Raw genomic sequence first — 21,947 nt, 5'->3', positions numbered from 1 at the left:
TAAACCATTAGCCAGGCTCATCAAGAAAAAAAGGGAGAAGACTCAAATCAATAGAATTAGAAATGAAAAAGGAGAAATAACAACTGACACTGCAGAAATTCAAAGGATCATGAGAGATTACTACAAGCAACTCTATGCTAATAAAATGAACAACCTGGAAGAAATGGACAAATTCTTAGAAAAGCACAACCTTCCAAGACTGAACCAGGAAGAAATAGAAAATATAAACAGACCAATCAGAAGCACTGAAATTGAAACTGTGATTAAAAATCTTCCAACAAACAAAAGCCCAGGACCAGATGGCTTCACAGGTGAATTTTATCAAACATTTAGAGAAGAGCTAACACCTATCCTTCTCAAACTCTTCCAAAATATAGCAGATAGAGGAACACTCCCAAACTCATTCTACAAGGCCACCATCACCCTGAGACCAAACCAGAAAAAGATGTCACAAAGAAAGAAAACTACAGGCCAATATTGCTGACGAACATAGATGCAAAAATCCTTAGAAAATACTAGCAAACAGAATCCAACAGCACATTAAAAGGATCATACACCATGATCAAGTGGGGTTTATCCCAGGAATGCAAAGATTCTTCAATATATGCAAATCAATCAATGTGATAAACCATATTAACAAATTGAAGGAGAAAAACCATATGATCATTTCAAGAGATGCAGAAAAACTTTCAACACAATTCAACACCCGTTTATGAAAAAAAACCTCCGGAAAGTAGGCATAGAGGGAACTTACTTCAACACAATAAAAGCCATATATGACAAACCCACAGCCAACATTGTTCTCAATGGTGAAAAATCAAAACCATTTCCTCTAAGATCAGGAACAAGACAAGGTTGCCCACTGTCACCACTATTATTCAACATAGTTTTGGAAGTTTCAACCACAGCAATCAGAGAGGAAAAAGAAATAAAAGGAATCTAAATCAGAAAAGAAGAAGTGAAGCTGTCACTGTTTGCAGATGACATGATACTATACATAGAGAATCCTAAAGACGCTACCAGAAAATTACTAGAGCTAATCAATGAATTTGGTAAAGTAGCAGGATACAAAATTAATGCACAGAAATCTATTTCATTCCTATACACTAATGATGAAAAATCTGAAAGAGAAATTAAGGAAACACTCCCATTTACCATTGTAACAAAAAGAATAAAATACCTAGTAATAAACTTACCTAAGGAGACAAAAGTACTGTATGCAGAAAACTATAAGACACTGATGAAAGAAATTAAAGATGATACAAACAGATGAAAAGATATACCATGTTCTTGGATTGGAAAAATTAACATTGTCAAAATGACTATACTACCCAAAGCAATCTACAGATTCAGTGCAATCCCTATCAAACTACCAATGGCATTTTTCACAGAACTAGAACAAAAACTTTCACAATTTGTATGGAAACACAAAAGACCCCGAATAGCCAAACCAATCTTGAGAAAGAAAAATGAAGCTGGAGGAATCAGGCTCCTGGACTTCTAACTATACTACAAAGCTACAGTAATCAAGACCATATGGTACTGGCACAAAAACAGAAATATAGATCAACGGTAACAGATGGAAAGCCCAGAGATAAACCCCCACACACGGTCACCTTATTTTTGGTAAAGGAGGCTAGAATATACAGTGGAGAAAAGACAGCCTCTTCAATAAGTGGTGCTGGGAAAACTGAACAGCTACATGTAGAAGAATGAAATTAGAACACTCCCTAATGCCATACACAAAAATAAACTCAAAATGGATTAAAAACCTAAATGTAGGGCTTCCCTGGTGGCGCAGTAGTTGAGAGTCCACCTGCCGATGCAGGGGACACGGGTTCGTGCCCCGGTTGGGAAGATCCCACATGCCGCAGAGCAGCTAGGCCCGTAAGCCATGACCGCTGAGCCTGTGCGTCCAGAGCCTGTGCTCCGCAACGGAAGAGGCTACAACACTGAGAGGCCCGCGTAATGCAAAAAAAAAAAAAACCCTAAATGTAAGGCTAGATACTATAAAACTCTTAGAGGAAAACATAGGCAGAACACTCCATGACATAAATCACAGCAAGATCCTTTTTGACCCACCTCCTAAAAAATGGAAATAAAAACAAAATAAACTAATGGGACCTAATGAAACAAAAGCTTTGCACAGCAAAGGAAAACATAAACAAGATGAAAAGACAACCCTCAGAATGGGAGAAAATATTTGCAAATGAAGCAACTGACAAAGGATTAATCTCCAAAATTTATAAGCAGCTCATGCAGCTCAATATCAAAAACTAACAACCCAATCCAAAACTGGGCAGAAGACTTAAATAGACATTTCTCCAAAGAAGATATACAGATTGCCAACAAACACATGAAAGGATGTTCAACATCACTAATCATTAGAGAAATGCAAATCAAAACTACAATGAGGTATCACCTCACATCAGTCAGAATGGCCATCATCAAAAATCTACCAACAATAAATGCTGAGGAGGGTGTGGAGAAAAGGGAACCCTCTTGCACTCCAGAAATCCCACTACTGGGCATATACACTGAGAAAACCATAATTCAAAAAGAGTCATGTACCACAATGTTCACTGTAGCTCTATTTACAATAGCCAGCACATGGAAGCAATCTAAGTGTCCATCGACTGATGAATGGATAAAGAAGATGTGGCACATATATACAATGGAGTATTACTCAGCCATAAAAAGAAATGAAATTGAGTTATTTGTAGTGAGGTGGATGGACGTAGAGTCTGTCACACAGAGTGAAGTAAGTCAGAAAGAGAAAAACAAATACCATATGCTAACACATACATATTGAATCTAAAAAAAAAAATGGTTCTGGAGAACCTAGGGGCAGGACAGGAATAAAGACGCAGATGTAGAGAATGGACTTGAGAACACAGGGAGGGGGAAGGGTAAGCTGGGAGGAAGTGAGAGAGTGGCATGGACATATATATACTACCAAATGTAAAACAGCTAGCTAGCGGGAAGCAGCCACATAGCACAGAGATATCAGCTCAGTGCTTTTTGACCACCTAGAGTGGTGGGATAGGGAGCGTAGGAGGGAGACGCAAGAGGGAGGCGATATGGGAATATATGTATATGTATAGCTGATTCACTTTGTTACAAAGCAGAAACTAACACACCATCGTAAAGCAATTATACTCCAATAAAGATGTTAAAAAAAAAAGAAAAGCAATAAATTGGACTTTGTCAAAATTTAAAACACCGCTCTCAAAGGACACTTAAAATTAAAAGGCAAGCCACAGGCCAGTAAAAAATATATACAAAACATTATCTGATAAATAACTTGTATTTTAAAAAAATATTAAAAAATACTCTTACAACTCAATAAAAAAGAAGACAACCCCAATTTAAAAAAACAGCAAAAGATTTAAAATGCACTTCAACAAAGTAGATACATGGATGACTAACAAGCACATGAAAAGAGCTCAACATCATCAGTCATTAGGGCAATAAAAATTAAAACCACAATGAGCCACCACTACAAACCACTTGAATAGCTAAAATTGAAGACTAAACATACAATGTGTTGTTAAGAGTGTGGGACAGCTGGAACTCTTACACATTGCTAGTAGGAATGTAAAATGGTAAACCACTTTGGAAAAATCAGCAGTTCTTATAAAGTTAAACATGCACCTAGGTAACCTAGCCATTCCATTCCTACGTATTTACCCAAAAGAAAAGAAAGCATATGTCCACTCAAAGACAAATGTCCAAAGCAGCTTCATTTGTAATAGCCAAAAACTAGAAAGAACCTAAATGGATAATCAAATTGTGGTATATATACATACAATGAAATACTACTCCTCAATTTTAAAAATAAGTTATTGACATGCACATGAGTGAATCTCAACATAATTATGCAGAATGAAAGAAACTAGACAAAAAAGAGTACATAATGTATGATTCCACTTACATAAACCAAAACTTTTAACGCAATCTATAGTGGCAACAGATCAGTGATTGCCTGGGGATGAGGCTGAAAACAGATCAAGGAGGGGTAGGAGTAAGGGACTCTGAAGGGGCATTAAGAAACCTTTAGAGGTTATGGATATGTAAATTACCTTGACTGTGGAAATGGCTTCACTGGTGTATATGTATATCAAAACATCAAATTAAACACTTTAAATATATGCAGTTTATTATATGCCAATTATATCTCAATAAAGCTATTAAAAAAACATGCAGTAGGTAATATTCTCACTTTACAGGTGAGGAAGCTAAGGCTCCAAGAGGCTATATGATTTGCCTAAGATCACAGCTATTACACAGCAGTATCCAGGGGTGGCAGGAATTCCACACGGTATATTTTTAAACTAATATGAAGTAACTAATACAGTTCTGATTCACAGAAGGTACTCAAAAGTTGTTTTGGAGTTTTAAAATTTAAAGGCATATAAAAAGCTTAAGATGTGAAAAAGTAATAGATTTTAACTTTCCCATAGGATATATAACTTTTTAAAGAAGATTTTTTAACCCAAAATATCTTAATTGATAGAATGTATGAGAGATAGAGCTTCTGTTATTCATTCAAAAAGCATTTTACTGGAACCTATCATGCACTGCATAATATGAACAACTTGATAGGCACAAATGAGACAGATATTTAAGTCATACACAGGTTATGAAAGAGCACCCTTTGATGAAGTACTGGCAAGGGGCTCAGTTTGTCAGCAGGCTAAGGTACAGACAGTTGAATGGACAGGAACAGCTACCATAGGTCTCCAAGAAGAAACAATGGGCAAAGCACTTCCCAGAGATGAATTACTAGGTTTTATATCAGTTACTTTCTTGTTCTTTTTCATATATGTATATTTCATCTCCTCCTACAATAGATTTTAAATTCCTGATGACTAATTCTTCATTTACCATTTTAAATTCCACCTCATGTCCAGAAGAGTCCTGAATTCATATTCTTATTGAGTGAATGAATAAATGAATTAATGCATGTTAGTGTTAGTCTGAATGATAAGGTAATGAGAAAGATAAGGATCCTTTTCAAAATCAACTTGACTTTATCCCATTTTCTTGAAAAAGTCTATTTTTAAAATCTTATTTCAATGTCTTTTCTTACTCATGAGTGTATTTTCCTGCACTATTTCCTTTTCCCTTGAAAGAGACAAGTAGAGAGGGCCTATATCCAAAGCATGATATTTGCTGTGACTATACCTTCTGTGGAGGACAGAATGTAGCAATATAACCAGGGAGTTGTACTCATCATTTTATCTGTGCATACCCGTTTTATTCCTCACAGATGTCAGGTACTAATCTCTATGTGAAAGCCACCTGATAGGAATGCCATAATCTCCAGTATCTTCACTTTTCTCACTCATGGTAGCCAAGTTTTACCTTATGCCCCTGAAATCAACAAGGCCCTGCCTGTGCCCTTGATTGAGCTCCTGGTGTTAATATCTTCTGTGTTTATGTTATGCCTTTTAATCATCCAAGTAATTTTATCTTTAAGTATATTCTCATTCCTTTAAAAACACATCTTCCTTCCAGGCCTCCACGGGAAGAAAAAATATCCTCAATTTTCAGTGGGAATCTAACCAATGAGATGCAAGGGATTTGAGCGTTGACAAGAGATAATTAGCAAGATATTTTCCCTCTGCCTTTTCAAAAATTCAGTGCTGTGATGAATAACAGGAACAGGAAAAAGCAATGAGTAATTTTGACTCCTTTCTTTTCCTCATGCTCCCCACACCACATATAATCCAGTCTTACTGATGCCACACTGGCAAAGTCTCTTCTTTCTGTTCCTAACATTCTGTTCTCAAAATACCCACTCTTGTTTAAACCTCTTACCTCCTTCTTGAAGTAACTTATAAGGTGTTTCTCTACTTAAAGTCTTTTTTTTTCCCTCTAATCTACTCTACAAACTGCTGGCTGAACTAATTTTTCAAAAATTTTTCAAAAGCAAAGCTCTTGCCATACGGCTCAGCTATTTGGTTTGATGGCCCCCTAAGATCTACCAAATACCTTAGCTTAGCCTTATGGACCACAATGATATGATCACACTAAGTTTTCTAGCTTATAGATACCCTATACCTCAGTCAAACTGGACTTCTCATTGTTCTCTATCCCATACTTTCCTGTTTCCTTCCATCTGTCCCATACCCATGCTTGTGCTAGTCCTCTCACAACCAGGATGCACCTCTCTCTGCATCTCCTATTCCACTGATAAAATTCTATGCAACTTTCAAAGAATATCAAAAAGTCTGCTTCCTAAATTAAGGTCCTTCTTAAGGGATGTATCTTTAATTCTTACAAACTCCCTAGATACAATTTTTTATTTTACTAAGGCATTTAACATATTCTGCATAGAGAATTACATATCTCCTCTGCTTATCTCCTCTGCAATAATCAATTCAACTTAATTAACATTTATTAATCCCTCCTTTGAGCCACACACTGAGTTAAACACAGGGACACAAAAAGGAATAAGAGAGTTTAATAATTATGTCTAGATTCTAAGGTTCTTGATGGCAGGAACTCTGTACATTTGCATTTGTTTCCAATGCAGCATCTAATGTTCTGTTCTGAATACACTCAGCACCCAGTATATATTTGTGGAGTCGAATTAATTTCCAACCGATGTTAAGCCCTCTCCTTGGAAGAAAACATTTGCTACCAAAAAAGGATTTACCGTAACTGCAAAACAGATACACACAACTTTAAATAGTTTTCAGAGGGCAACTTGGAGGTCAGATTGACCACTGATTACACCATCCAATGTGAAGACCTTAATGGCTCAGATCACTCCTCACTAAGATACTAACTTCCAAGTAGGCCAGGCTGCTTCAAATGATAGATTCCCAGATGGCCAGAACTTCCAAAATTGTCATTTGGTCCAGAAAAGATGGTTATTGCTTCACATCACAAAAATCTGTTACTTGTACCCTCTTGGGAATTTAAATAGGACTCTTTTAAGTTGACATCAAGATTTAAATATGTATCCATTCAATATACCTGGGAGATACACAATTCCTGTTTGAACTAACCACATCTATACAGCCATAAAAATGTACGCCTTGCATTTACTCTCTACATTCTTACATTTTCTCCCATCCTGGGAAACAGAATGGAAAAACACAGTAATAAGCCTTTTTTAAAAGATGACACCAGGAAAAAAAGGAAATGAAATGGTTGATACTGTCATGTAAAAACCAATATTAAAACAAAAAAACTTCTTGACAATGATATTTGTCAAGGAAAAATTCAAGCAGTAAAAATGAAGTAAATGGAAAGAGGTCACTGCCGAATGACCAAACCAAGCCCCAGTGCCTGGCACCTGCCAGGATAAGAGCCCCTTGGGTTGGCCTGACTCCTCCCACAGGCTCTCTATAAGTAAGAGTAACACACATCTCCTGGAGCAAATAACTCAGCAGGGCATGGAACAATCACTCTGCTTATTACTGAAAGTCAATTTAGCAGCACAACGATCTAAATTAAGGGTCAATCTCAGAGAAGGAAAGAAAGAAGTACACTCTCTTTGTGCAGGAGAAACAGAAACCCCCAAATCTAGAATATGAAATCTGTATTTCTGGAGAGAACTGTTAGCATAAAATGGTTGCAATATTCCAACAGGATGACAAAAAGATGGGACAGCATTTTTCATGTCATTAAGTCTCAGGATAAGATGTAAGAGTTCTCAGAATAAGATGTAAACAGATCTGAGGGGCTCTAAGACAGCTGAACTTAGGGAAATTTTATCAGTTAAGTATATAATCAAGAATATCCTAGATGAAGTGAAACTGTGCTGGTGTTCTAGAGTGGGAAGAGATGTGATCTGAAATCAAACAGGCTGTGTTTGAATCCCAGCTCTGCCTTTTTCTTCCTTGCATTCCTTCCTTCTTTCCTTTATCTTTTGTTTTTGTTGTTGTTCATTTGTTTATTTATTCAATAAATATCTACTAGGAACTTAGTACGTGTCATGCACTGTGCTAGAAACTGGGTATACAGGTTTGAACAAAATAGTCTTGGTCTCTACCCTGACAGGGCTTTTAGTTTAGTGAAGAAAATAGACATTACATAAACATACAAATACAGGATAACTACTAATCATTTTAAGTGCTATGAAGGTAAAAAATAAATCAGAATTTATAGAAAATAACCAGGGATTTGGGGGATTTGTTAAAAGGATTAAAAATAACAAGGTAAAAGTGCCTTGCCCAATGCCTAGAACATACAGGTGTTCAACACAAGCAACAGCTGTTTTTAACTTCTCTCTGCCAAATATAGACACTTGATTCCCTCACCTTCGTCTCTTGACAGAGAAACTGGGAAGTACTAAAGCACTGGTAGGTGCTGTTGGGGGAGAGCGGCAGTCTATTCGCTCCAGACACTGCAAACTGAGGCATAGCTTGTTGTTCTATCAGTGTTCTATATAATCATAACCTTGACCAATCCACAGCTTTCTTTCAGGCATATCTGGGTTTCATCTCCTGCTTAGTATCTTGAGATAATTAATAAATTTTCCCCTTTTGGTTGCATAGGATATTTAACCCCCTTTAACGCTAAGTCAAACTATTCTCAAGAAACAACCCACATCAAGAACTGAGACGAATTCACTCAATCTGGAAGACTTGCCAGAAGAACACAACTAAGGACCTCCCTTAAGGTTGTGAGTATACGGTTTCATAGAATATCTCACTGCAGGAAGTCTTTCTGAAAACTTAAAAGTTCTCCTTTTAGACCATGATTATTCCTCTATCTTGTTCTTAGTGAGCAAACACTCAACAAGCCTTAAAATTTGACAAATCCTAATTCACGTTTAGTAAACTGCTGGGTCAATAAAGATTATAATTTCTTTCCAATTATCTTATCTTCATCACCTCACAAGAGTAAAACTAATTCCAAATTTCCTCAGTTTCTTTGATTGCATAAAATGGATGAGAGTGCTCTTAGTTCATATAAGAAACCCAGTGAGGACTCTTTAGTCCTTAATCAAAAAGGTGACCCTGCATACAACTTAAGGAACACATGTTAGGTATTACTTTACAGCTTGGCAAGCAGCATACATACTAATTGAAAACAAGCTATCTCTAAATGAAAGAAAGGATGGAGGGAAAGAAAGGAAAGGAAAAAAGGGAAGTAGAGGGAGAAAGGAAAGGAAGGAAGATACATCACACTAAAAAAATCACTTTATAGAAATGATTTCAAAGAGTTTTCCAACCTCCAAAACTAAAAACATCATATACCATAATTGAAACCTAATTCATGTGATTCCTTGTTCTAGAAGATATAAGGATGCTACTTGGTCATGGTTACAATGAGACCTTTCTAAAGGTATCCCATGTAAAACATAGAGTGTGATACATAGATGATTATTTTCATATATTTCTATATTAATCTTTACCCAGATAAAGCAAAATTATTCTCACTGGTTTTTTACCAGGGAGGTACCCATTTCTTAAAATTCCTACAGTTGTCCTTAGAATGCATTGAACTGAAATTAATAAAATTGAAACAGATTAGGGGAAAAAAAAACTATAGAACTCCTTTTAAATTACTATTGCCAGACCCAAACAAGTATTTCCACATCTTAAAAAACTGTCCTCAAATCCATTTTGTGATTTTACAAAAATCTCCTATTTCAGTCATTTCCTATTTCACTAATTTCTCTCCTTTTTGTCTCCTCTTCTCAATTACTGCAGTGAAATTGGAGGGACAGGTATTTCTTCCATTTGTTCAACCATATCTTCTCCTCAGAAAGCTCCAGGCGCTCAAAGTTTTCTGACACTCAGCTCTCTTGTTTACACCCACATTTGTCATGCTTTACTTTCTCAGCCGTCCTCCAGATATTGCCTTGCAGCTATCTGTTCTGTGAGTGCAAGTCCAGGGAAAAATTCTCTGTAACTAGTCACAAAATCAACAGTGGATTCCACATACTGCCACTACCAGGGACAAAGCCCAAAATGTTTCCATCCCTCAAAGCTGTCAACCATTCAGTGAGTGTGCACTTGATGCTGTATCAGATATCAAATTATGTGCAATCAATCTCACTTTAAAACAACCCATTCTAATTGATGATGCCATATATATGTAATAATTGGAAGAAAAATAATATTCACAAGAGTAATAACACCTGTATTTCTTTTGTACTATGTTCAATGAAACTCAGAACACTAGTGGTAATAATTAAAAACCAAGTCATAGGCTTGTTACCAGCTGCCACAGCTTGAAGAAAAAAACTAATCTATATTCTGCCTAATGTAGGCAGTTATAGGGGTGCAGACCTGGATTCCATTGATGCTATTGCTTAATTATCTACTATACGTGGGTCAAAAAGGTGAAAATAATAATTAACTGTCAAACATACCTTTTTGTTGTATTTGTATTTTCCAAAGGTATACAAGAGCCCAAAGGTGAAATAAAAATAGAAAATCTGCTTTTATTAATGAATTCATTCACTTAAGTTTATATGAAACTGTGTGAGCTGAAAAGAAAGAGAAAGAGCTAACTCCAGTACAGCTTGTATCCAAAGAAAACTCCACCCACATAAACCGTCTAGTAACAAATCAATTTTTAAACCCTTAGGTTAGGGACCATCTTTTTTTCTCTTGCAAGCACTTGCTAAGCAAATAATAATAAAAACAGGAATTACATCATGTGGACAAACTTTTTGACTGATTAAACATTAAAAATAAGTCTCTTTTGCCAGTCATCGATGGAAGATAATGCTTAGGAAATTAATCTTTTTACACAATAATTGCCTTGCATCTTTGAAAAACTCCAGTAAGAAATATGAAGAGAGAGAGAGAGAGAGAGAGTAGGGCAAAAGGGAAGGAGAGACGAAGAGAGGGAGAAAGAAGAAGAGAATGCAGAAAATGTTTTTATCTTTACTGGAAATACTTAACTCACATTTTAATGTTAGGAGATGGCAAAAATTTGGTGAAATGATAAGCATTTATACCCATACCCCAAGATAACATAAAATATGTACTTCAGATAAAACAATGTGCTGAAAGTGATATGTAGAGACAAGCATACAACAAAATGCACTAGATTTTGTTGATTATTCAAACAGTCTTTATAAACTGAATAGTTACTAAAAATATTTCTATCTAAATGCTTGAGTAAATCAATGACTTTATTTTTTCCTGAAATATAAACAGACTATATTTCACATCTTATAGATTATTATATTATAAAATAATAGCTAGCTGTGCATAATTAGTACATTTATGGACACTCCCTCATTTCCCTGTATTTGAGACCACCACTCAGTTCAAATTATGGCTTTATTTCCTCTTCTCTATATGCATTTAATTCCTTTAAATATTAATAAAATTTATGTAAGAATACTAGAAAATGATTAAGCCTATCTTCTTGGTTAAAAACAAGTTCAGAGAGCAGCTTTTGGGGGGAATATTCAAATTTATTAGCTGTTCTTAGCAAACTGCCCTCAAGCCCCACGTTTCCAATCTCAAGAAGAATTTTTCTCCAACGGGCACTGAATCACTTTAATGTTGACTCTTGTGCTGCTCTACTCCACCTTCAAATGTAGCCAGTAAATTCAGCTTTACTACAGTACTATAAAAATATGAAAGAACCATAATAGCATCTAAAAAAGAGCTGTTGGCACCATATTAGTTTAAAAAAAACCTTAAACTGAATACTAATGCAAAATTTAAGGATAGTTTGCCTAATTGCCAAAAGAGTTACAATAAGTATTTTGCCATGATGTATAAGTTGAAGGCATCTGAGACTATTACTGTGTAAGACACAGAAAAAGTCCCCAAAGTGTCATTGTTCTCATGAGCTTTTTTGACATAAATAAATCATCCACATACTATCTTCACTGAAACACTGTCCTCTGATTAGAGGATTGCCTTAATGTGTGCAGAAACACTATAAAGAGACCATTCTGCTTCTTTAGTAAGTCAGCTTCCTTGACTGGCATCCAATATGGATCCACCTCACACCAAATTCCACTTTACAGTGAATATCGTGACTGTAAGGTTCCGGTTAAACATTCGAACAGAATCAATACAGTTTTACTTCCCTTTTCCCTTATTACCACGACCAAGTTTTTAGAGTTGAAAAGGAAACCAAGATCAAATTTAGATACGTTGTTTGAAATTAGCAAAGATGAAACACTTCAGTGCCAGACAAAAGCCCTGATTTTAAGAGTAGGTTTTTGCCTTCCCTGAAATGCCTTGCTCAGGCAGTGTATTTTTATGCCTGCAGATATTGGCATGTTTCACATTTAAGATTATGACACACCAACTTATTTCGAAATTTTTTAAATCCTCCACTGCGCATGTTTCAAGTGCTTCATGACTATCACTGATAATTGAGCAATTAACTTGAAATTACCAAATGTGCTGTGATGGCACAATATGTAGTAAGCAACATGAAAAAATAAAGAGCAGAGGAACTTAGTACAGTGAAAAAAAATTAATAATAAAGGGTAAAACAGGCCATAATAGTAATAGTACTGAGTAAGTTTTAATGGTCCCAGGTCTTAGTAGTTTAATGGTGCCAGTAAAACGGTTTAATGAAATAAGTCCAGAGTATTACAAATTTTTAGAGCAGTTTATTCTGGTGCTACAAAAAGGAACCTTCTTTCTAACTGGTCTTGTGTAATACACAGGGATTAGTTCAAAAAGTAAGTGTGGGAGTTTCATTAGACAAAAAAGGACAAAAAAATTAGGTTAAAAAATCCTGACAGGCAGATTCTTTTTTTTTTTTTTTTTTTTTTTCGGTACGCGGGCCTCTCACTATTGTGGCCTCCCCCGTTGCGGAGCACAGGCTCTGGACGCACAGGCTCAGCGGCCACGGCTCACGGGCCCAGCCGCTCCGCAGCACGCGGGATCCTCCCGGACCGGGGCACGAACCCGCGTCCCCTGCATCGGCAGGCGGACTCCCAACCACCGCGCCACCAGGGAAGCCCCAGGCAGATTCTTAAGAAACACAAACTTGCAAAAAAATAGATGTAAAGTCTTCGTTTAAGACAGGCAAAGCAAAAACTCTAGGGCTAAAGATGACTCAAGAAGTCATCAAGCTATTGTGAACATATATGCAAATCAAAAATTAAGATACATGGCTTGACATCAAGAGGGAAGGATGAAATTCAGCTATACTAAAAAAATCAGAAAGCCTCTTCACTGCTCATCTCATCAAGGTCTCTAATACTGGACTTTTCTGGCTAAAACCATAGTATGACTGTGAAGAGTAGCTCTTTAGTACTTAAATATAGCCAGTGAAGCAAATTCCATAAACCTAAATCCTACCTTATTTCGGCCCATCTTAAAGGTTTGCAAGAAAAACCAACAATTTAGAAAGTCAGAGAGTAAAAGGAGATTCAAAGTACAGCAAGTAAAAGGACACTATTAAAAAACATTTTTTTTTCTCAAAATTCCATCAATATTGCTCCAAAACACCACTAGGAGATTAAAAATAGGCCAGCTGTCCTTTCAGGTATAAATTAGAAACAGAAAGTGGAGAGAGCAAAAAGAACAAGTATCTAAGGGCACTAGTATTAAAATTTAAAAGCTTAAAATGTAACGGATATACACATTCAGATTAGCAAACTGCTTTCAATTAAAGTAGATTTCTGGCCACAGTTCACAAATGTATAGTAGCTGTGTGTATTAATGTAGATACTTCAAATGTCAGTATATCTCTAATTAACATGAGCACACAACTGTAAAACTGAGAAGACACAATTTTAAATTCCTTACATTCCCAGCATTAATGCTTTCATGGGGCAGCTCCCGTTGTCATGGAAAATGGCATTCAAGCCCTATTTGTGGATTTTCACAGCTCATCTTTTTTATTTACCTGCTCTATGTCAAGATTAGCCTGGAATAATATTTTTTAAAGATAATGCACTTAGACCTACTTGTCCTTAAAATCACAGATGTTCTCACTGAGGGAGCTTTGGTCTGGGCTACGTTCAGTTTGAAACAAATTTCTCTCCATTTTAAAATACCACAAAGAGATGATTTCATGATTCTTTTTGTTTGTTTCCTAAAAATCTATGCAATTCAAAAAATTTCAGCTGAAGCATGACATGTGGAGTTTGGAAATAAGGGTATAGGAGAATGTCAGGGAGGAGCAAATGATCGAGGAACATGAGGAAATAAAGTGGTAGAAGGTTCTCCAAAATCTCCTGCCTGACTTACTCTACCTAAACTTTTCAAAAATATTTGTACAGCAACCAAGTAGAGACTGAGATAGTGATCAAACAACAAAAGAAAGAGAGCTAAGCTATTCTCTGAGAGAAGACAGATTGGTGTTATGGAAAGAGCATGGAATTTATACTATGAATCCCTTGGTTTGAGTCCTGCCACTCTGCAACAATAAGGATAATTCCTACTCAACTCACAGAGTTTTATGAAATTTAGCCAGCTTAATGTCTGCAAAAGCAAGTGTTATGCTGAATTAAGATATTGTTGTCATTATTAACTCAAGCATGGAGCTAAGCAATAATCATTTTTGTACCAGACAATAAAATACTTCCAGACTTTTCGAGAGAAAAAACTGCTATTAGAGACCATGAACAGAGATAGAATTTTATAAAAGGGAATTCATTATCAAATTTCTAAAAAGGCTTGGGAACCTGAAAAAGCAGGCTATCTAATTCTCTGTTTTGTTGATGTTATTGTCATTGTTTTTAACCAATCATTTACTGCCCTGGTAAAACTGAAAGGACAGAATTAATTAATTACATTTTAATTAGAGATAAAAAATTAAATGTGGGATATTAACATGCAAAACAAGGTCTTCTTATACAATGCCTACTTTGGGAAAAGAAAAAAGGTAGTTTTATTTTTTAAAAAGAAAAAAAAAGCTAGAATAAGATGCTTTCAGCTTCTGAAAAGATAACCATTTTCCTTCACAGTGTTCTCCTACTCTGACCTAGGTAGTAGATGTTAAGTAGGTAAGATTCCAATCGGTTCTCACACACCTTTGGTGTGGCCTATTCATAATGGATGTGCAAAACAATATCCCACCTCCTTATCTCACAGACCGGCTTCTGCATACCTTACTAAGAAACCTTCCCGTGGCCATGAGGTATAACTTTCTGCCTTAGATCATGTAGCAAATAAGCAGTTCCAAAACATGGAAATTAAAGTTCCTAAAAGAAGCCATTGTCACTGATCTCATTTGCCTGTTTTTAGGCTAGACTAGATGAATATTTCTACTGTTTTAGCTGCCTCATCATTCAGTGTAAGGGGCAGACAGTTTCTGCAATAATTACAAGAAGTGAGAATGCAAGCATTCTGGATGCCACCTTAATTTTATTTGACTTATCTTAGTCATAGTATCCTGCTACATTTCTTTAATAAGAAGGTTCCATAGTCAGGGGATGGCCGGAACAAAACTTGAGACCACTGACCAAAGGAACAACAAACTCCACAACCTAAACTATAAAATGGAAATTCTCGAGTCTGGAAAACAATTACTTTAGGCCTGTGTGATTACTATGACTTCCACCTAAGTGATTAGACAAAATCTGACTAGAGCTTTTGGGGTTTTTTTAAGTTGAACTCCAGAAAAAACCATATGAAAACTACACCCACAGTGCCCCTTCTATTTTTTAGCCTCTCTGTCAGGTCACAAGAAAAAAAATTCAGCTAATTGGATCACCTCTGTTCAAAGCTAGTCTATGTATATCTGGTTGGGGTATTGCTGGATTGCTGGGGGACAGGGGGCAGTAGAGAAGAGAAAAATTCAGGAAACAGAGCCTTTGGGTGATGAGAAGTGTAGACTATATTTTGATTAAGGCCATCTTGGTTGAAATGCTGGTAATTGTCTTGTATTTGTAGTTTAAAAACATTAATCATCCTAAAAACTTACTACAGGGAATGACTGAATGATACTTGAGAAGAGAGAAAGGAAGTAAAAGAAAGGATAAAGCAACAAAGACAAGATTTGGACAGTTCAAAATTATTTCCCTTCACACAGACTTCTAATAGGATAAGCTCAGCTCCTTGGAACCATCCTTTTTCTCGAGAGCCCTTCAAAGATACTTTACATTTCTTTCTCCATCTTCTTTGCCTCCTAATCCTCACTGTGATACCTTGCACAAATTAAAAGCTTATATGTAATCCAAATGAACCATGGAGTTTAATATTTTGTGTTTTACATAAGAATTCAGTCTTCAAATAATACAATGTGAATTGAAAGTCTCATAAAAATAACCTTATTCATTCTTAAAACATTAAAAAATATACAAAATGTGTTAAGCTATATTAAATATTCACATCTATTTTTTTAAGATGGTTCAAAATACCTGCCCCAATCAATGCTACTAGTAAAAGAAAGGTAAATCTGGTTTTAAATAAATTTTCACTGCTCTCTGTTTAAATACTGAATCACTTAAACTCTAATTTATAATGTTACTTTTTTTTCAAATACTTTCCTAGAAGTTTATTCCCTAAAATTCCTTTATAGTAGTACACTAACAGAGGAAAAGTCTCCTCTGTCTTTGTGGTTATCGAATGTAAAGATCACCTTAGATATCAATGGTTTGGTACAATATACACACATAACTATATCTTAAACTCAAGTTACTTAAATATGGTCTTATATACATACAAGCATTTTTAATACCTGCCACATACTCTAAACTACTTTTATATTAATAAATACATAACAATTTAAAGTATTTTCATTGATCATTAAAGTTCATTCAATATTTTTTCTTGAAATTGACCTTCTTTCCTGAGAAAAATTACCTTTGTTCTCCAAAATACCATTTTAAATATATAGCATTTTGAGGATGGTGAAGAAGACAGGAATACCCCAATTTTGATATACATTATACATTCACTAAATGAGTCTTTGGTTCCTTAATACATAATCTCCTCAAGTACTGACAGCTCTTTGAATTCTGTATCATCTCACATCTTTTCAACGAGCACAGGCACATAGAACTTTTCAAGTCCAGACAACCAGAAGACTATAAGAAGTTATCAAGGTAAATTATTCATGTGCAGATAGACTAGCCCCTTTAAGGTAATTCATTCCTACAATTGAGCCCCATCTTCAAAAAGTAAGATATTTATTGTTTCAGCCTCTTGTAATTGGCCCTGCCATTGTGTTATTTCACTGGAAATCACAACAGAGGCTTTTTTCACCCTCTCATATTTTTCTATACTCCTTTTAAAAAAACACTTACAAAAAACTAATAACACTTTAAAAACACTGTAACTGTTCTCATCACACAATGAGAAGAGTAGTAAGAGTAATAAATAAACCAATACTTACAAATACGCACAAAAAAATCAGCTCCAGCACCCAGAAATCACTGGTAAATTGCCTTTGAATTCATGAAAGTGACCTGAAAGTTTAGACAAAAAAGGAAATGAAAAAGGATTAGTAAATTGCATTTACTTGCTTTATTAAAGAATACATTCTGGCTACAAATTATACTATTTTTTAACTCGGTCAGTTGTCTACTCTAACAACTTTTTCCAAGATGATAATACCAAAAGAAACAATTCCTTCATTGTTCTTCATCGAAGAATACAACATCTCTATCCATTAAGGCTTTTAAAATACTGTCAGTAATAAAGTGGTGTTTAAAAATATGAATAAGTAAAAACAAAAGCAAGAAAAAATTTTAAGGGAATAAAGCCTTACAAGTTACATTTGAAAAACTATTTAATTTATGTCTGCAAGTTAAAATGAATTAGCTTCACAGAAAATATCTTGGATATGTCCAACAGGAATACCTTGAAGGTAGACTAAATATGAAAAGATGCAGTTTTAGTTCTGCCCAAGATGTGGAATCCATTTAGATGCTTAGGCTATATACAATGCATTCTGTATGAGCCACAATTCAATTCAAAATTCTTTTCCTTGCACACACTTTAGTTCTGGCTGAAGAGGTAACAGATGCAACTCAAACATACAGAGCTAGCCTTGTAAAAAGTTTTAACTAGCACAATGACTCACTTTATGCCTCTAAATATCTATGGTTTCCTCTCTCCAGAACCCCCATGCATTAGAAAGTAGTTTGGTAGTTTATTTTTATTGTTTGGTCTAAATACAGCACATTTTTGGTTCCATGAAAACAAAGAAACTTTGTTGCAAAGGCCGTACTCTTTCCAAAAAGTTAGGATGGCTATGAGTAGTGTTCAAGTGAAAATAATAATGGAGCTTGGGTTCCTAATTTAGGTCAGAAACTTTCCTAGACTCTGGGGATTGGTTTGATTCAATCCACATATTTTAAATACAGCCAGTAAACATCTAGGTTAGTTAACTAACCTAGTTAGTTAGCTAACTAGATTTTAAATAAAATTCATTTCAAAAAAATAGATCTTGTTCAACATCATTTATAGGAACTACTACTCCCAGTATTGCATTTATAGCACAAATGGCCATAATAGATTAGGTATTAGCCTCTGAAATTAAGTGAGATATGAAATAAATATACAACTCAGCCCTTCCCCAGCTCCTATAACATGCTTTTGCCTAAGTGACCCATATAATTTATTCTATTTTCTAGTCAGGATTGATAGATAATAAAGTCCTGGGCATTTGGACAGCTTTAAGTATCCATACGTTTCCTCACCAGACCTCTTTTCTCTGTAGGAAATGGTGCCTCAGGCTTCCCCAATCCAATTTCACCAGTTTCTAGCAACTCTGCAATGGCTACTTTTATGGACGCGAGAAGTACAAGAGAGTCCGCCCTGAGGAAAGTAGCTCTGTCATTTATTTTTGGTATTATACCCTTTACCTCCTCATGGCTTTCTGATATTTCGGGATTCAGTAGAGCAATTTTACCTGGGACACCACACAACCCAATGTGGACACACTCTGTGTACTAGTCAAAGCCAGAAAAGAATTCTGGTTCTGATATAAGCTATTTCACATTTTATCTGACCCTGAATTAAAAATTATAACTGCAGTTATCCATAAAGTAAATCTCTAGCAAAATGCTGTATATCCAAAAGCCTAAAGTCTGGAAGAATCTAAAAGTGTTCTTAAGTGCTCACATACTTTTAAAAGGATCTCACCTTGTCTTTCTAGCAACTATTCTTTTAAAAGCATGAATTGGAATTATGCAATATATACAATACATCCCATTTCTTCACTTGCATTTAAACAATGGAGGACAAAATAAAAGGCATCCAGATAATATTGTAACTGATGTATGTCTCATCTTTTTCAGTTAAGATCTGTAATTCTGGAGATATTTTAAATTTAGAATAAGTCAGATTCCAGAGATTTAGGGCAAATAGTATTTTAACATTCGTCAATATGAAGTCAATAAATCTCATTTGTCATATAAGTCCAGTCTTGCTGCATATTTTAAAAACAACTCTGAATCTCATTGTCAACTGATTTATATTATTGGTGAATTTTGCAGCAAACACGTTTAAAAGTATAAGCTTCTAAAATCACAGTTCACCATTATAAAAAAACAAAAAAATCACACTAAGTGAAGTCAGACAGAGAAAGACAAATATTATATGATATCACTCATATGTGGAATCCAATTTTTAAAAATAAAGATACAAATGAACCTATTTACAAAACAGAAACAGACTTACAGATATTGAGAACAAACTTGGGGCTACCAAAGGGGAAAGGTGTGGGGAGGGATAAATCAGGAGCTTGGGATGAACACACACACACTACTGTGTATAAGACAGATAACCAACAAGGACCTACTGTACAGCACAGGGAACTCCACTCAATATTCTGTGATAACCTATATGAGAAAAGAATCTTAAAAAGAATGAATATATGTATATCTATAACTGAATCACTTTGCTGTACACCTGAAACTAACATAACATTGTAAATTAACTATACTCCAATAAAATTAAAATTAAAAAAAAAAGACTTTAATGCATACTTCCTCCTGTAGAGAATTTAGGAATAAACAAGCAACATTTTACGATGGGCAAAGAATTAAGAATCAACTCACAAGAATTAACACACAACTTGAAGTAAGCTACTTCTTCAAGAACCAGAAAAGTTTAAGCTGAAGAAAACATTTCCAAAATAAAATTGGCAACGTTGGTCCTGAGGGCAGCACAAAAGTAAGAAGATAGAGAAGGAAATACCATCTGATCTGGAAAATCACAATATGTTTAGTAAAATGAATCTTCAGAATACCCAATCACCATGGATTGTTCCACTCCTCTACTAGTTCATTCATTCATTCAGCAAATATTGATCATGGGTTAAAGATTTCACTGGACAATATGATCACAAATTTTTTTAATAAATAAAATCATTACATTGTACACCTAAAACTAATACAACGCTATATGTCAATTACATCTCAATTTATAAATAAATAAATATTTTTAAATCATGGGCTTTGTCCTAAAAGACTTTTCAAACAATCAGTAATCCAACCGTGGGGACCTCCCTGGTGGTTCAGTAGTAGAGGATCCACCTTACAATGCAGGGGACGCCGGTTCAATCCCTGGTGAGGGAACTAAGATCCCACATGCCATGGGGCAACTAAGCCCACGTGCCACAGCTACTGAGCTTGCCTGCGGCAAACTACAGAACCCACGCGCTCTGGAACTGGCAAGCCACAACTACAGAGAAACCCGCAGGCTGCAACGAAAAGATCCTGCATGCCTCAGCAAAGATCTCGCATGACGCAACTAAGATCCGTTGCAGCCAAAAATAAATAAATAAATAAATAAATAATCTTTTAAAAAAATAATAATAATCCAACCTGGACAACAAACTATTAAGTCTGACCATGGTGCTGACATCCTCCATACTACTTGGTTATCAAATCTTTTGCATATTCTTAATTTACTAAATAAAAAGTGCATTGTAGCTAGTGGGAAGCAGCCACATAGCACAGGGAGATCAGCTCCGTGCTTTGTGACCACCTAGAGGGGTGGGATAGGGAGGGTGGTAGGGAGGGAGATGCAAGAGATATGGGGATATATGTATACATATAGCTGATTCACTTTGCTATAAAGCAGAAACTAACACACCCTTGTAAAGCAATTATACTCCAATAAAGATGTTAAAAAAAAAGTGCATTGCTACAAACTCTTCAATATAAAAATGCACAAAGAATATAAAGAGTAAATTTACAAATGAAGAAATACAAATGTCCAATAACAAAAATATGCACAGCCTCCCTAATAATCAAGTAAATGTAAATAAAGTATTTTCACCTAAAATATTGGCAAAATATCTTGTAAACTGGACAAAAACTAGCATTTATGAGGATGTTGAAAAATAAACACTTTCAGGTACCATTCATGGGATTATAAATTGGGTACAACTTTTCTGAATGGTAATTTGACAGAAAGTGTTAATATTTTTAACATCAATATCCTTTGAATTTGAAAGGCTATTTCCAAAATTATCCTAAGGAACTAATCACAAAAATGTTAAAAGACATATACATGTAATATGCATGTTCATTACAGCATTTTTCTAACAGCCCCAAATTGGAAATAATCTACTAACTGCGTAAGTAAATTATGGTACATATATATAACAGTACTCTGTAATCATTAAAAATTATGATATAAATCTATATTTATTGACATTAAAAGATGGCCACAAAATATTGTTGAATTAAAAAAATAACGTATAATAAGAGCTAATTTATAGAAAATCAAATGTGTATATACACACATGCACACAAAGTAAAGTACAATTTAACAAAAATGTTAACACTGAGTGAGATATGGGCTTATTTTTACTTTTTTATTCTTATGAGTTGGTGTTATTTAGATTTTTTTTATCCTTAACATGTCTAATTTGTCCCAAAACAAAAAAGCTATTTCTAAAATTCACTATATGCCGCGGAGCGGCTGGGCCGGTGAGCCATGGCCGCTGAGCCTGCGCGTCCGGAGCCTGTGTTCCGCAACGGGAGAGACCACAACAGTGAGAGGCCCGCGTACCGCAAAAAAAAAAAAAAAAAAAAAAAAAATTTCTTTAAAGAGGCCTCACCCATTCCTATTGATTCTGTAATT

General features: G+C 35.3%; 1 protein-coding gene across 5 annotated transcripts in view; it reads right to left on the bottom strand.

The window, feature by feature from the left end:
* LOC114487977 (transcription factor SOX-6-like) overlaps positions 1-21,947 on the bottom strand; it is a 317,754-nt gene that overhangs the window by 206,441 nt on the left and 89,366 nt on the right. For all 5 annotated transcript variants that reach the window (XR_003683557.2, XR_003683555.2, XM_028501028.2 and 2 more), the window contains exon 2: positions 17,242-17,314. The gene's annotated coding sequence lies outside the window, so the exon portion shown is untranslated. The remainder of the gene's footprint in view (positions 1-17,241; positions 17,315-21,947) is intronic.

Source organism: Physeter macrocephalus, chromosome 16 (assembly GCF_002837175.3).
Source record: "Physeter macrocephalus isolate SW-GA chromosome 16, ASM283717v5, whole genome shotgun sequence".
NCBI classification, from domain to species: Eukaryota; Metazoa; Chordata; class Mammalia; order Artiodactyla; family Physeteridae; genus Physeter; species Physeter macrocephalus.
The sequence above is the reverse complement of the archived record's forward strand: the minus strand, read 5'-3'. Positions and strand labels throughout refer to the sequence as shown.